Below are 17,443 nucleotides of genomic sequence, written 5' to 3'. Positions count from 1 at the left end.
ATCTGGATTAATGCTATTCAGACTTGATTGTGAAAAATACTTCATTTCTGAAATCCTTTTTCTTTTTTTAATCATGTCTGCTTTCCAAATTAAAGAGTGTTTTCAGTAAGACAATGTCAGCTTGAGAGTCCTGTAAAGATTTTGCTCCCTTTAATTTTAAGAACATGAAATTTTCAAAGATTTTATTCTCTGCATATTGTCTTGTTTTGAAGAGAAAAGCAGATTTAAAAATAGTTTTAATTTTTTGCATATCCCAGCTTTTCATATATAAATAAAAATTGTGGAAGTATGGTATGCTCAGTGTTTTAAGTACACTTTGACATGTCAGTGAAAAACCTGTGCCCTCTAGCTTTCTTGCATCGTCACATGGCACTATGATGTTTACCAGCTAGATTAGCAAGTGGTAGTTTTACTACTGTAACAGAATTACCTAGACTGGTCCTAGTTGAAATGTGGAGGACAGACGTTGAAATATTTTAGGGACCTCTGCTCTGATCCAGATCTCCTAGGTAGTTAAGAGCATATTCCCTAATATATTTGTACTGTGGTTCTACATTTCTTTACCAGGGAGAGTGTTTTGGTTCCCTCTTCTCTGATTTTCATGCCTCATTTCTACATTTTCTGCCAACCTGAGAGAATATTCCATACTGAATCCTCTTGAAATCAGAGCAAGAATTTAGGGTGCACCGAACTACATGTCTGAGTAAGGGCAGGTCTGTGTAACAGTATTTTCTTGGTACAAATTCACCAGTGCTAGAAGGAGAAAAGAATTGGTTCATGTCCTGAGTTTTGGTCTAATCTTGGAAACCTTGGAAAAGCTAGATATATCTAGCTCTCTCCTGCCCCTGACACATTCTGCTGGTGCAAGTGCAGTCCAACTTAATTAATATTAGTTGGAAGTGAAATGCTTTATTGTAAACTGAAGAGAACGTGATTTATTATTCTATATATGAAAGACATCTAGCACAACAAAAATCCTGTAATAGTCCATGCTTTTGGATACTTCCTTGATAAACAGTGTTTCTAGTAGAAGACACAGGCTATAACAGGGTGAAATGGTAGAACAGGAAAATAACAGCAGTGTTCTAAAACCCTAACAAAAGGGCCAAGTTTACTTTGAATGCATCTCTGCATTCACAGCCTGACTCTAAGGCCACAGAAGTTGATGTAAATGCTCTCATTTATTTCAAGGATCCATGGTATAAGTCCTAATAAATTTCTAACCTTTCAATCTGCTGTGTGGTCTGGTTAATTCCAGATTTAATGTCACCATGAAATTGCTGAGTATATGAAAGGTTATTGTCAAGCACAAACATGAAATTTAACAGCACAAATTTGCCCTAAGCAGTAACCAATGATGCTGCTCTTCTGACAAATATCGCTCTCTTTATTTCTATTAACATTTTCATATTACCAAATGAAGATAATTAATGGGATTAGATGGCTCCTGGTCTCTCAACCCTGATCCCACTGTCCAAAAACTTTGTTTTATTAAAGCGATAGTGTTCTCTCCATGTTCTTACTCTGTACTGGTACTGCAAGAACATCTGTAAAGTATCTAGCCCGTTACTGATAAATGTTTCTGTTTGGCAGTGTGTGAAAAGTTCATTTAGAAATGGAAGTCACCAGATTATGCTAAACAGCTTTCCTAGTTATGATGGGGATGGCGCACTGAAGCAACATTAGAGACTCCTAGTAATAGACTTTAAGGTCCATAATGAGTTGTTGGACACTCTTCTAAGCCAGGGGTTCTTGGCAGAGAAAGTTTTGTGATTTTACTGCTTCTTTGGCTCACTGCATTGGACTAAGGCAACCACAAGTATGGAGGTATAAATGTTGTTAGTGGATTGCCACTAGCATGTTGGTGATTTGGTGAACCTATATTACTGTAGACAGATTTAATAGTCTCCAGGCAAATCAGTAGCTGATGGAAGCACTGAGTATAACATACCACAGTGAGGATGCCCTTACTCAGTTCCTGTTATTAATAAAGCCTCAAAAAACTGTGTGTCTCTTTAAAATCCAAAGTATAGTATAAATTGATGAAAACTACGTTGTGCAATGATCAGGGACGAGGACTAGAAGGTCAAGACAGCTGGGTTTCCTTCTGTACTTTATAGCCTATCCACAGTTTGACTCTGTGACAATTCACTCACTTCCCTGTGGATCAGTCTTCTCCATTAAAATGTAAATGTCTTGGGCCAAAATCCAGCAAGAGGCCACCAAGTAAATTCAGGGTCCTTGCAACCAACAGATGAGTGACCAAAATCCCACTTAAACATTCTTACAAGTTTACACTGAAGTCCATCCATCCTCTGGGAGGCTGGAAATACATCTGCAAGAACCTCAAAAAAACCCAAATGACTCTCTATCACATGTTCTTTGTATTGTCTTAAATCTGTTTTCATCCTAGTTATTTTAATTACTTTTTCATGAGATGGATGCTCCAAACTGTCCTTGCTACCAGCTCAGTTACTCTACATGTGTCCTCTACATTTATAAATTAGTTCCTAAGAGCAAATGTTCAAGGAACAACTAAGGTAACTTTAAAAAGATCAATGGATTTTGGTTATTTTGTTTCCATCTTCGCATTAATCACACTGCAGAAAGGAAAGGAAAGTTTTGTTTCGGCAGATAAAATGTGCAGGTAGCACTGTTCTACACATGTGGGATTTTGTAGTAGCACTTAGCTGGCATATATTAAAAAAGACTAGACCAAAATACCTGAATGAGTAGGTCTGATTTTGCATTCTGATATTACTTTGTTAAAATCCCTCTTGCCTTCTGGGAGGTACCACTAAAATGAGTAAAATTTCAAGAAGTGAAATAAAATGGATTAAAGACAGCATACTAGTCATAAAGTACATAATCCTCCATCACTGGAAACATCAATCTTTCCCACTTTAAACAGACAAATTCTATCTTGGACAAAAATGTTAGCCAATGACAGAGATTGTTCTACAAAAAAATAGGAGTACATTTGTGGAGATGTGAGGATTGCTCTTTGCCTACCTGAGCTCTAGGGTTTAACAAAAAGAGAAAAGATTAGTTGCCTTGGGAACTACACTGCCTTCTCTGCTTCTCACAGTACTTACTTTTTTCTTTTTTTTTTTTTTTAATAACTTGTTGTGTCTTCTACATATACTTACAGAAACACAGGCACACATAAATAGACTCTGTACTACTGTTTTCAAACATTTTGCATTCACACATCAATCATTTGCAGTGTGGAAAAGTTGATGCCTGACAAGAATAAAATAGCATAGTGGAGAGGGTGGAGACTCACCTGCATGACTAAGCATGCAGTCTTCTATCTTGTAGATACAGAGGACTGGCAAAGCTTTTAATGATCTGGTTTCACTTGGAAGCTGGAAAGAGTGCTTATGAGAAGTTTTCTACACCACTGTAGTTGACTGTGCAAGGGCTTCTATTGCTAAGTTTGTGTAAAGTATGCCAAATTAGTTTAAAATATCATTAGTTCAAAACATAAAAGTTTAGCATTAGCATGTCTTACTTTCCTCTGAAAATGCCTAGGGAGTATTCAGTCAGATGCAGAAGTAAGGAGGTTTAAGAAACTGATATCTTACTGATTTCACCTACCCTTTCTCATCTGAGGTGCTGAACAAGATTGTAACATTGTGAATAGGTTTAGTATGCTCCAGCGTATCTAACATGACCATAGATTTTGTGCATCAGATAGAATGAAAAGCATAAACTTGGGAGGGAATAAAAAATTTGGGTTTATGACACATTGCATAATTCCAGTTTAAAAAAAAATCTGCAAACATTAAAAAAATTCCTAGAAACTAAGACCCTAATAGTCCCTCTTCTCCCCCACCCCAACTCTTGGCTGCTTGTTAAAAAAACCAAACCAACATCAGAGTCATAAAAATCAAACATTACAAACTTCAGAAAGGCCAAAATTAGGGGCCTTTGTGCACTCCTGCGTTCACTCATCTCTTTCACACTTGTGCACCAGTGCTAGGAAATCATTCTTTAATCCTGTGCTGTTTTCCTCACAGGGTCTCTGTTCCTCCCCTCAGTACCTGAAATGACATGCAGTATGATTGGCTTCTTCCCAAGGAGCAATGAGTGCCCAAGCTTTTATTTAGCACACACTGTGCTTTCAAAGCAGAAGTCCAAAGGTAAGGTAAGAACATCTGAATTTACAGAAAGACCTATTTCCGTAAATTCTAAATCTATAGATGAAGAAATAGTTTGGTCTTAACAGCTTTGCCCCTTGCCCTCCTCTGTTCACTTTGGTCCAAAACCAGAGTCCTTTCTTCCTTGATGGAATCAGGTTTCACACTTGAGGTTGATGGTTAGCTCTCAAGCATAGGTGTTTTACAAGCGGATGTAGTCTTTATGCAATTAAAGCACTCATGAAGGTTCCGGAAAGCACAGATCCCATGTGCTGCAGGGGCAGCTTTGAGCACGTCCCATACTTAGCAAGCAGAACCTTCAGGGTCCTTGTTGGAGTATATCCATCTTCTCTGTGGGCTACAGAGAGAAGGTAAGTTTTCCAGGGCGCAATTCAGTGCAGACAATTCATCAAAGGGATTTTAACCTGGAGAAGTTAGGAGGAACAAATGGAAACTAGGTAGCTAAATTAGTTGCCCCAAAGTGGGTGCTCTGGATCTATCTCCTCACACTGCAATTACTTGTCCAGATTGATTTTGGACGTCGCTCTTAAAATGCCACTATGATGCACAACCCAAAGAACAAAATTAAAATTCAACAGCTATTGCTACAAACTCAGTCTGCACTACCCCAGAGTACTCACAGGAGGAAGCAGAACTGCCCACTCTCTCTCTCCTCCCTGTTCCTACCAGGCCTCTTTCCATCTACTGCTTTTGGCAGCACAAGCTTTTGTGCGACCATATGGTAGACTGCAAAAAAAAAAAAAAAAAGTAGTGGTGAGGTTTAGCTTTTCTTGTTTACCTGTGTTTGTTGATATTGTCAGACAATCACAGAAATGGTTCTGTTGCCACGGGGAAGAGAGGCAGCACTAGGGTTGGAGTGGGGAAGGATGAAATGGCAGAGCCAGTGTAAATTATTTATGAAGTTGTGATTGGCATTTTCACATAGACAATTCTCTGTAAATAACAAGAAAATTGCCTTTCAAAGGCATCATCTGAGAAATAAGTTATAAAAAGTCTCAGCAAATGTGAAGAATACTGAAAGGGCAGTACCCCATGCTTACAGGCTGAAAGCATAATTCAGCCATAACACTTCATAGTAAAAAGGACATCCATTTAGTTTAGTACCATGTCACAACTCACCATGAGGCAGAAAATGCAAGATAGAGTAGCGTTTATGGTTACCATACAGCATAGTTCAAATAAAACTCAGTGCTGTATTGAATAAATATATGCAAAAATCATACATATACATGGTCTGTTTATCCAGTAATTAAAATTGAGGTGCTTTAAAAAGTAAAAGAAGAAAGTATATAAGGTGACAACCCACTCAGTGACACAATCTCCTGCACTTTCCTCCAGTCTTCAGATTCATGCTTAGGAAGCACAGAAGAGAGGAGAAAGAAAAAAAATGCTTTTGTCAGATAGGCAATACAACTAGTAAAGGTCCAAATCACTGTATATTCCTGGCCTCACCCCAGGTCACTTAGATCTTATACATTAGTACCTGCTAATACAATTCTAGAACTCTGGAGAACTCTGCGCATGGTTCTGGGCAGCTTGCTCTAGGAGCCCTGCTTGGGCAGGTGGGTTGGACCAGATGACCTCAGGTGATCCCTTCCAACTTCAACCATTCTGTGATTCCGTGATTTGATCATATGTGACTTTTTAACACAGTGTTTAATCATGTATCATGCTCTTACATGAAAGGCAAAGTACATTGACTAAACATCTGAGGTCACGGTCCTTCCCACTGAGGTCAACAATAACACTGTCATTGCTTCAATAAAGCTACAGTTTCATCCAGAGCTAAATTTGGTCTTTTATTGCAGAATATTAGCGATTTCCCTAAAATAGTAAGAGATAATTCTAATCTTTCCCAGAGTATAAAAGGAAAAGATTTGCTTTGGAAAAAACAGTCGTGGCAAGACACCATCACAATTCCATGGTATTTTTAACATTTTCATCTACCACTTCCATTGACCAGAAATGCTAACAAAGTCCCACTAGAGGCTGATCTTGTAGCATCTCAGTAAAGAAGTATTAGAGTAAGATTTTTCAGTTTACATCTGCTGAACCAGAAAATACAGTCAGTTCAGATAGACATAATCAATAGGCCAAGAAAAGCATCAAGCCCCATTAGTAAACATGTATTAAGGAAACATATGTATATACAGTTTGTGACAGGTATTGATGAAACTGTCAATCTAACACCAATGAAGTCTGTAAGGGAGGAGGATAAAGCATAAAGTTTTAAGTGCTCTGTGAGGAACACATTTAATTTCTGGTAGTGCCTACTGATGAATCACAAAAGGCTTTCAAAATCTTTTTCATAAATGCAACTTTTTAGAATGTATAAAAGTAACATTTTTAATTGACTTAAACATATTCCTATCTGGTTTTTTTCATATACAAGGTGGAAAGGTTTTTATTATTTACACCATGGAAGCACACATACACATCTTTCTAACCCGTAATACAGTGGCATTGTCAGTGTGATATTTAACTTTTGTTATAGAACATGGAAAGAAAAAAGGAACACAAATTTTAGCAAGCCAGAAACCCAGCACATGAAATTCTTTTGTAGTTAAGCTACTGTTGAGTTTAAAACTCTAGTAATCATTTGTCACTAATAAAAAAAAATTTCCATCACAGAAAAGGCATTTTTATATTGTTTTTTATTTAGATTACAGGAAGTTGTAGGATATGACATGTTGACCCATAAGGTAGCTTAGCTTACCTACAAAAGAAAGACTTAGTTCACTCTCCCCCATTCTCTTTTCAAAAAGCAATACTTTCAATAATAGCTAAATAGGGAGTAGAAATAGGAATCAATTATTTCCATTTTATGGATAATGTATTCTCTCTGTTTATATATGACAACTGGAGATTAGTTTGGCTTTGTGCTAAATTGTTCATGTAATTCAATGCCTCCAGGATTTTTGACTCTGATATTTGTATTGGCTTTGTGTGGCAAGGTTTTGGTAGTGGGGGCTTACAGGGGTGGCTTCTGTGAGAAGCTGCTGGAAGCTTCCCTTGTGTCCAACAGAGGCAATATCAGCCGGCTCTGAGATGGACCTGCCGCCGGCCAAGGCTGAGCCCATCAGTGACAGTGGTAGTGCCTCTGGGAGAACATATTTAAAAATGGAAAAAAGTTGCTGGGGCACAGAAACTGCAGCCAGAGAGAGGAATGAGAACGTGTGTGAGAGACAACCCTGCAGACCCCCAGGTCAGTGCAGGAGGAGGGGAGGAGATGCTCCAGGCGCTGGAGCAGAGATTCCCCTGCAGCCCGTGGTGATGAAGACCACGGTGAGGCAGGCTGTCCCCCTGCAGCCCAGGGAGGTCCACAGGGGAGCAGATCTCCACCTGCAGCCTGGGGAGGACCCCACGCCAGAGCAGGGGGATGCCCAAAGGAGGCTGTGACCCCCTGGGAAGCCCGCACTGGAGCAGGCTCCTGGCAGGACCTGTGGCCCCATGGAGAGAGGAGCCCACGCTGGAGCAGGTTTTCTGGCAGGACTTGTGACCCCGTGGTAGACCCACGCTGCTGGAGCAGTCTGTGCCTGAAAGACTGCAGCCCGTGGAAGGGACCCACGCTGGAGCAGTTCATGAAGAACTGCAGCCCGTGGGAAGGATCCATGTTGGAGAAGTTTGTGGAGGACTGTCTCCCGTGGGAGGGACCCCACGCTGGAGCAGGGGAAGATTGAGGAGTCCTGCCCCTGAGGAGGAAGGAGTGGCAGAGATAACGTGTGACGACGTGACCCCAACCCCCATTCCCTGTCCTCCTGCACTGCTGGGGGGGGATAGGTAGAGAATTTGGGAGTGAAGCTGTGCCCGGGAAGAAGGGAAGGGTGGAGGGAAGGTGTTTTGAGATTTGGTTTTATTTCTCATTACCCTGCTCTGGTTTGATTGGCAATAAATTAAGTTAATTTTCCCCAAGTTGAATCTGTTTTGCATGTGACGGTAATTGGTTGAGTGATCTCTCCTGTCCTTATCTCGACCCACAACCTCTTTGTTATATTTTTCTCTCCCCTGTCCAGCTGAGGGTGGGGGAGTGATAGAACGGCTTTGGTGGGCACCTGGCGTCCAGCCAGGGTCAACTCACCACAATATTATACTATATTTCATGACATTAAGCAAAACAAATGTAATAAATCCATTTACAATCCCATAATCATTTACCATCTAGACTTACACAGCACCTTTGCTAGTTAGCCATTTGCTTTAGCAACAGATATCTGTAGAGAATTTAAGTGTCATTGATGCTGCGCCATAATTCAAATATATTGCACACTCCAGATTTTTTTTTTCCAGTGTTCTGTGTTATGAGGAATAAAAAGCATTTCCAACCCCCAAGAAACACTCATTTAGTGTCAATTTAAAAAGATTCACCTGAAAATGTACACAAATTTTAAAGAGATATGATGAGAAGACAAGGTAGAAAAGACAATAGACTTGAAGAACATTTGAGAATGTTATTTACTGATTGCCATTTCCAGAGGGTGCTCTGTTTCTACTTTACTCTTCTAGTGTTACAACATTCTCGGTGTTTTCTGAATACAAGGGTAGGATGATGGAATTATACAGAATATACAGTTCATTACATCTGAGTGCATTACCCTCAGCTTATCAAATGAATACTGCTGGTTTTACTGCTTGTTCCTGAATAGACTGGATTTTCATAAGTTTATTATTAAAAATTCATATTTAATGCAAACAAAAGAAAAGACTATGTTAGCTTTATATGAATATTATCGAATTCTGGTCATGTACTACTATTTTCTTTTCCTTGGTCTAATGAACTAACAAGCAGGCAGTGTTTATGATAAGATGTTGTATTTTAATTCTTCAGTGAGGGTATGACAAAGTAGTAAGACGACTGTGGAATGCAATTTAATTTTTTTTTTTTAAATATTCAAGAAAAGAGAGGAGGTGAAGGAACCAGAACAGGAAAGAGGTAGAGAGCTACCAAGCAGATCAAAAGCCATAAAAGGAAAGAAACATATCCAATTTTGATTTTACTTATAATTTGAATTATCCAGCAGGAAATTTGATGCATAACATTGCTGATTCCTAATTTCATTGGATAAAAAAATAAACCCTCTGAAAGTCTGCCCACAAATATTTTTATTTGAACTTGGAAATTAAACTGGCACATTGCTTGTACATGCAATAATGAGCAAAGCCTGTTCTTCCATACATTGGTCCTTCTTACATATCCACTACTGCTGAGCTGACAAAAGGAATTGTGTCAATTTACACAACACAGCTTTTAATCTCCCTTTAAAAGGGAGCCTTTAATCTCCCTTCTTCATGAGATCTGGCTATTTTCTGGTACAATTCCTTAGGGCAGGTGCTATCCCTTCTTAAACAGTCACAAATATCAAGCATTGCTTTTACTGCTATAAGTTTATAACACTGTCAATATTCATCTTATCAGTGAAAAATCAACTCTTGGATAGTAAAAAAAAAAAAAATAGTTATTTTGAGTTCAGCTTTAAAAGAATAGCTGCTTGCAAGTAAAGATTACTACAGTCAGCCTTGTATTCATTGTAAACCAGATTTTAGAAGTCCCTTAGGCATTTGTACCACGGAAAACACAACATGCAAAAATGCACACACCAGTTCTTCATTCTACACTGTCTTAAAAAATACATGTCCCCAGAGTTGGAAAGCAGTAGTCAAGGCTGTGACACCATCTGATCCTGTGAAGAAGATCATGAAGGTCAAAAGTCATGCAAGGAGTATATTCTGAAATACAAACAATAGTCTGTGACAGCTCAGGAAATGGGTATCACCAGCCTTGAAATTACCATTCATTTAAAACAGAAGGAACTAATTCTGCAAGAAAAGTATTTCTTAAACAGGCTACTGTTTATGCATGACAATATAAGCTTAGCACCTGAAGGTAACCTAGAGACGATGAACTTTTTTAGCCAACACAGTAGGAAAAGTAAATTGATACTGCTACCAAACTACCTTCTGTCCCCAGACAGAGGATAAAGTCCCTTATTAAACTGTATTTCTTGCTCTGATTCCAAGGTTGTTTTCCATTCTACTGTGGTCTCATAACAGCTCTGAAGTGTTTGTTGAGAATGGCCTTAACTGCTTGCTTGTTTTTCTTACAGTGTCCATTTAACTAAATCAACATATTCACACATAAACATTCTAATAAGGCACTCATTATTCACAGCCATTGATTTCTAGCACTGTCACAGTCATAGATTTTCAAGAAGTTTTCCAGGAAGTGAATAATATTCAGGAAAAATATTGCAAAACTGGCTGGTATTATTAGCAATGCCTCTTTATCTATATAAAGATGCATCTTTTAAGTCTTCCCATAACATTTAACACTGAAGCATGTTTTTGGAGAGGTAGCATGAAATTCACAATGTGCTTGTAGTTGTGTTGCTTAACCTTTGTACAACTTTTTAAAAGCTTTTTATTTAATTGATCAATATAACCTCCATTTCTATCATATCTGAGATCTTCATAATCCCAACTCATATTCGGAACTTTGAGCACAGATGATGTTGGCTTTCTTATTTGACAGGTGAAGCGTAGAGGTTCAATAGCCTAAGAATCAGACTTTAAAGGAATCCCCTGAGAAGGAAATAACATATAAGCATTCTCCCTCAGAAAATTTACGATTTTCATTAGGAATCCACAATCATTCCATCCTCTGTATTTTTCTTCATCAATATATTTTTCCTTTCTTTCTTTCTTTTTTCTTTACTTTTTTTTTCTGAGAAGCAGCAGAATACATTTGCTATCTACATAATTTCCTTCTGATAAATGAATTTAGAAAGATAGTCGTCAGTGTTTGGTTATTTAAACTAGAGCAACATACTTTTTTTGCAATAAAACAATGTAAGCAATGCACTGACTTTCATGTTCCAGCCTCTAATAAGCATTTGAGGATAAAAATGTAAATAAATTATGGACTTCTTATCTACAGAACAGACACTAATCAATTAATCATTGGTTTTTGGCTGCCATAAGTGCTCCAAAGAAAATTGTTTTTATGAGATATTTATCACTTGCCAATCAACACATCCCACAGGATTAGAAATAATTGTTCTACTATTTGTAGCAAACCAGATAACGCAGTTCAAGTTTAGCAATAAAACAAACTTAACATTCAGCAAGGCTTTCATGCTGTTCATTGTTGAGGTGGAACTTCTGCAGGGTGGACATTTGCAGTACGTGGATTTAATAAATGGGCAACAATAATTAAAAAAAAAGAATAAAGGTATTCTAGGCCAAATTCAGCCTTGAAAGGGCTATATTGAAGGGCATGAAATTTTGCTAGGAAGATTGACTTATTGCACATGAACATCGGAAGTGTAGTGTTGATTTGACACTGATATTCTGCCACATATTTCTGCTCCAACGGAAAACTTTTTACAGTGGTGGTGAAATCCTTTTCTCCAGGAAAGAAGTTTCCCTACTTCTCAACACTGGATTAAGGGTGTAACCCACCTATACCACTACTGCTTTCTGTCTATTCAGTGAACATTTTTATACTTCCAAATTCAATACTTTCAATAGGAAGGAGATATTCACTCTTTCCAAAATAGCAATAGTACCTAGTCATGGACCTCTCAGCAGCCTGTGGAGGAAACCATGGCGGAGCAGATATCCACGCTGTAGCCCATGTAGGACTCCACACTGAAGTAGGTAGATTATTTCCTGAAGGAACTGTGGCCCATGGAAAGACCATGCTGGACCAGGTTTATCCTGAAGGACTGTAGTCCATGGAGAGGACCCACACTGGAGCAGGGGAGAAGTGTGAAGAGGAAGGGTTAGCAGAGAGGAACTGTTAGAGCCTGACTGCAATCTGCTATAGACTGACTGCAACCTCCCATTAACCCCCACCATGGCATTCGGGGGTTGGAGGAGGTGGAGGAGTCGGGAATGAAGAAGGACGTTGGGCCGGGGAATAAGGGGTGTGTGGGATGGTGTTTTCCTTTTTTGTCTTTGTTCCTTTCCATCCAACTCTATTTTAATTGTCAATAAATTATTTTTCCCCAAATCAAGTCTGTTTTGTCTATGATGGTAATTGATAAGTGATACCCCTGTCTTTATCTCGGTTCACAGTCTTTTTTATTTTACTTTCTCTCCCTGTCCTATTGAGGGGGGAGTGAGAGAGCAGCTGGTTCAACGTCTGGTAGCCAGCCAAGGTCGACCCACCAGAACAGTTTACGTAGCCTTTGCTAGAGATGGATTTCTCTGTTGAGTTAGGACCCCAGTTACCAAAGAGATCCAGTCAGCACATCATAATATATTCACAGGATCCTGAGCAAATCACCTGAGCAAATAATTTGCTTTCTTGTTGCACAGGAACAGGGCTGCAGGAGTTCCCCACAACACCTTAAAGAAGTGTTGCAGAAAATAATGCATTAGAAAAATGTGCACCCAGGTTGAAAGAAGGAAATTTTTAGGTGGACTGCTTGCCTCACTGGACTGAACAGCAGAATCTCCTTTTCTTTTATTTCTGCTTAGGGATATCTCCTCTTACAGGGAGTGCTACAGAACAAGTAACATCCTCTTTGATGAGATAGGACATTAGACTTAAAGGTTGAAACAGGGAGACTCTTTCCAAGTCACAGGCTAACAGAATTCCAGACAATCCTACGTGCCTCAAAAATTAATGGCAACTTTACTTTCCAGGAAATACAGGGTCAAATCTGAATGGTTTAGATCGCTGTACAACTGCCTGTGAAGGAGTATCTTCCACTGACTTGTGTGATTTTTTTTTCTGTGACTAGAACAGACAACAATACATCTTGCCTCCTGCTCAGTGCATGCCCTCTTTTTTCAGTGCTATCTTCTCCAAGCCATTTAATATACCATGCATTTCCTAGAGGAGGCTACTTAGTCTAGCAGGTACTTGAAAAAACAGTATTTTTTTCTTCCATGTTTCCTCTTTAATTTTGGCAGCACTATAAGAGCACAATGCAGACTGAAAGAGAAAAGCACAGTACTTGCTCCAAGAACTTCTAATCTGCAGTTGAAATGACTTTTTATTTCTTCCCATATGCCTGTTAAACCCTTCTAAAGCCATCTGCAATTCTAGAAAAGCTGACCTTCCAAAAGCAACATCAGAAGCAAACAAAAAAAATCCATACATTTTGTTTACACCCTTGCATATCAGCCTTCAAGAAAACCAGATTTCAATTTATTTACCAAGACTAGAGTATAAATCTTCATAATGAAAAAAACCAAACCCAAAACGCCTCTTCACCCCTGCCCCCTTCATCAGTTTGCTCAGATGAAAGAATCACAGAATGGTTGAGGCTGGAAGCAACCTCTGGTGATCAACCAGACCAATGCCCCTGCTCAAGGCAGAGTCAATTAGAGCAGGCGGCTCCAGATGTCATCCAGGGTTTTGAGTGTCTCCACGGATGGAATCTCCAGAGTCTTTCTGGGCAACCATTTCCAGTGTTTGACTACCCTCACGGTAAAAAATGTATTTCTTATGCTTATGGATATTTCTGTATTTCACTTGTACCCATTGCCTCTTGCCCTTTCACTGGACACTGCTAGTAAGACTCAAGCTCCGTCTTCTTTACTCCCTCCCATCACGTATTTAAGCACATTGCCAAGATCCCCCTTATTCTTCTCTTCTCAAGCTAAATAGTCCCAGCTTTCCCAGCCTCTCCTCGTATATCAGGTACTCTAACTCCTTGATCATCTTCATGGCCCTTTAATGAGCTTGCTCCAGTGTGTCCATGTCTCTCATACTGGAAAATTCAAAACGGGACCCAGCACTTCAGATGCAGTCTCACCAGTTTTACAGGGAAATGTCTCTACCCTCCCCTCAAGCCCCCTACCTCCATTCCCAGTTGCAGTGAGACACATTAGGTCAGCTCCTCAGCTCATGTAAACGAGTACAGTTCCACAGAAGCTAAGGGAGTTACACCGACTTAGACTAGCTGAAGAGCTGTGTCAAAGTGTCATGATTCGGTGTTTTTTCAAGCCATTCCGTTTCTAGTCACCTTGTGGCTGGTCTTCTTACAGCTTCAGTATACGCTAGAATATTTGAAGGCACATTTCTTTTGCTACGAGTTTCAAATGACCTTTTAATGAAGGGCTGAACTGATTTTCAAACCCAATTATGTTGTTAATTAAACTTCTATTTTCTCCTCTTTCTACCACCAGCTTCACATTTTTCATATTCCTGTTTTTTGGTACAGTCCCTGGAGTTTCTGCTTTCCCGGGCATTTTGACAGTTACCTTTGCAAGCACTTCTGAAATACCACCTCCAGCATTAACTTTATTAGATTATTCTTGAAGCAGCAGTGGGTCAGTTTCAGCAGCACCATTCTGATCTCCTCTGGGCAGACTTATTTTAGTTTTCAAAGTTAATAAAGTAGTAGCAGTGATCTGCCTTCTGGTGAATGTGCTAACTGACTTGAACAGGTTGCCAGTAATTTATTTTTCCCTCCACTAATCTCTGCAAACAGTATGTCTGCTTAACTGTAGTCCTTCCTGGTCACAGATTGCACTTCAATACCTTTGCTCTATCATTAATGCTTTTACAGCCCAAAGTCTTCATCAGTATATCTGAGCCTATGGATTGTCCCTGTACTCTTGGTGTCAGCTGTCCAGTGTACAGGGAGAAATCCAGCAGTTTAAGTTAGTAGCAAAACCAGACTTCCATGGAGCAGAGATTTCCATGGAGCATTTTGTGTCTTACTGCATAGTTACACAAGTACAGTATAATGCTATCTGTTATTACAAAATTACACACTGACACCCATGTGTTTGACACGTATGGGAAATGGCAGCAGCTAGGTTTTAGACAAAATAAGGTATTTTTTTTCTTTTGGAAATAAAAATTATCCTGAGGGTAAGATTTCATTTCTTGCATTTTTGAGTCTCTGACCTAAATTGCACTATACAGTTTTTTCTCTTCAGTGGATAAGCACTGAATCCCAAACAAGGGACATGGTGTTCCCTCTGATAGAAACAGAGGGAAAAAGAACTTTTCTCAAGGAGTTCAGTGGTGATGCTTTTCTGCTGCACAGAACCTAGCTCAAGAGAAAAGATGATCTCTCTGATTTGGAAGACACTTAAAAACTATAAACACTCTATAACCATCCTATATTTTACCTGTTTTGAAAGTATTTGAGAGAATTTTATTATTTTCATTTCAACATTCATTATATAACCTTTTTACAAAGAAAGCAATGTTAAATTCTGGTTCTCTCATTCACCTTAAGAAATATCAGAAGGACCCTTTGCATATGGAGACTCTAATTAACACGGAACTGGCAGATAAAAACTATCCTTAAAGGGGTCGAAAGAGGAAAGCTTAAGAATGATACCATAAGTGGAAGGTTCTATGTAGAGGAAGTTCTCAGTGAGTCATCCATGACCTGCTGGTCACTCACAGAGTTGTTGCAGGTCAAGATTTCCAGCTGCTATAAATGTCCTTGAAAGTCAGTGAAAGACATGAAAAACTTGATTTTCAAAGGTTATGGGCACTACTTTTTCCCACGGACTTCATCAGGGAGCTGTCAGTCCTCAAAACTTGGGAAAAAAAATCAAGCTCTAAGATCACTTTTCCAAGCAGCAATTACTTTAGATGTTAGAGGAATGTTTTAAGTATTAGAACTAGGTAGTCTGGAAAGAAAGCAGGGGGAGAACTAATGTACAAAATAGGCTCTCTATTAAAGTGTCATTCATACTGGGAGAACCCCAGTTGTACAGTACTTCTTCACTTTCTCTGGTGTCACTTTAACATAAATAGAGGGAATCTAATGAATACGGTGTCCATAACCACAACATGTTTGGGAAATATCAAACAATGAGGCCTGGGAAGAAAAACTAATAGCATCTTTTGTTTAAGATGTCCAGAACTGCACCTTTATTGTACAGATGCAGGACCATTAAAGATTTCTTTCTTTCCTTCTGTTTTCAATAGACATTTTAACATTTGCCAAAACTAATTACTAGTTACACATTAAATGTTACAGATGGAAGTCTTCTACTTTTCACTATGTTCTGAAGAGCATTTTTAGGGGTGCAGTTTTTGTACAATGAAATAACTGTCACCAGACCAAAGTACCAATTGCTTTTACGCTACATATTCCCAATCAGCTAGCCTTTCTAATATTCAGGACACTTTGATCCATGCTTAATTCAGCAATATGCATATTTAGATAGGAAATACTCTTAACACCAGCTGTTTGATCTTTGTTTACAGTACGTTCACTTTCTATTTACCTAAGCCTTTGCTCCCAATACAGAGAAAAGAAACATTGGAGCAATTTCATGTTATAGCACAGAGTGAGAAAGGCAAGCACTGAGATGCCACCTAGATATTTAGTTTGCATGGTTGCGGCTTTGTTGTAGGCCTGAGTTATACAAAAGCAGCATAAATTACAGCAGAAAGATAACCAAGAGAAATTGTACTGGTGCAAATTGTGTTGTACATACTGTAACAAAATATTCAGTGGGGAAAAAGCATGAATATCTTGACTGAAGGAAAAAAAAAAATATTATAAACCAATTAAGTGTCTTGAAACATGAGCCCGTCTTCTCATCTGGAGACGAAGGTTTTCAAAGGCACCATGTTTAAAGAGTAAATGGGGGCTCAGTTATAATCAAAACAATGGACAGGTAAACAACCAGAGGCCAAATCTGAAAAAGGACTTAGGCCATATTTGCAATGCAGCTATAAAAACATGACTGCCAACACCACTCAAGTAGGTAGCTTAAATTTAACTTGTGTTTGTTTACAGTATGTATCAGTAGTTTACTGTAATCAATTTTCAAACCCATCAGTTGTTCTGCAGGAGAGAAACACCTAGGCTGGCTTTATATTAGCCACCTGAGGTACCAGCAGCAGAACAGAGGTCTAGATTTCTGTATGTATTATAAAACCTGCCTGGTTTTCTGAGGTTTCAACAAGTCAGAACCCACTTTGTTCTATGACAACTAATGATCCAAGATGTAGCTGGCCATCCATTCAAGGTGGGACCTGTGGACTTATGTCCTCCTGAGCAGAAGAGGAAATTGAGGAGCCTGGATGCTCTCAAGGTTGGGTGCTCAGGATCAGAGTTCTGAGTGTGGGTAGGATACAAGACGTAGAGAAATGTGACCTTGTGCAAACTTTCAGGTCACAAACCAATAGCATTTTAGCAGGTTAAGCAGTTAAAATTATTGTTAGTTCGCATAATGGAGAAGAGATATAAGATCTGGGGCTGAAATCTTGGAAGGACCTTGCATGATAAATTAGAGGGTGAGGGCATGAATCAACAAATATGCTTTGATTTCAAGTGTTCATGGATAGTCAA

This window comes from Buteo buteo, chromosome 20 (genome assembly GCF_964188355.1).
Source record: "Buteo buteo chromosome 20, bButBut1.hap1.1, whole genome shotgun sequence".
In the NCBI taxonomy this organism is placed as follows: Eukaryota; Metazoa; Chordata; class Aves; order Accipitriformes; family Accipitridae; genus Buteo; species Buteo buteo.
Note: the sequence above shows the minus strand (reverse complement) of the source record.